The following is a 213-nucleotide window of genomic DNA, read 5'->3' as shown; positions in this document are numbered from 1 at the left end:
CATAACTGGATATGACGTAAGAATAAACAGGCGAAGATTAGGTGGGACGCCAACAGTATATAACGTTGGAGACTGTTGAGCTGTGTATAAACTGACGTTCTGTAGAAGAGACATATAATATTACTAAACATCAACATTTTGATGGCCAGTAATGAAATCCGTGCCACAATGTACGTACAAGCGTGAGTCTCCGGTATTCTTTCATCTAAAAAA

This window comes from Penaeus monodon, chromosome 23 (assembly GCF_015228065.2).
Source record: "Penaeus monodon isolate SGIC_2016 chromosome 23, NSTDA_Pmon_1, whole genome shotgun sequence".
In the NCBI taxonomy this organism is placed as follows: Eukaryota; Metazoa; Arthropoda; class Malacostraca; order Decapoda; family Penaeidae; genus Penaeus; species Penaeus monodon.
This window is presented reverse-complemented; position numbering follows the sequence as displayed.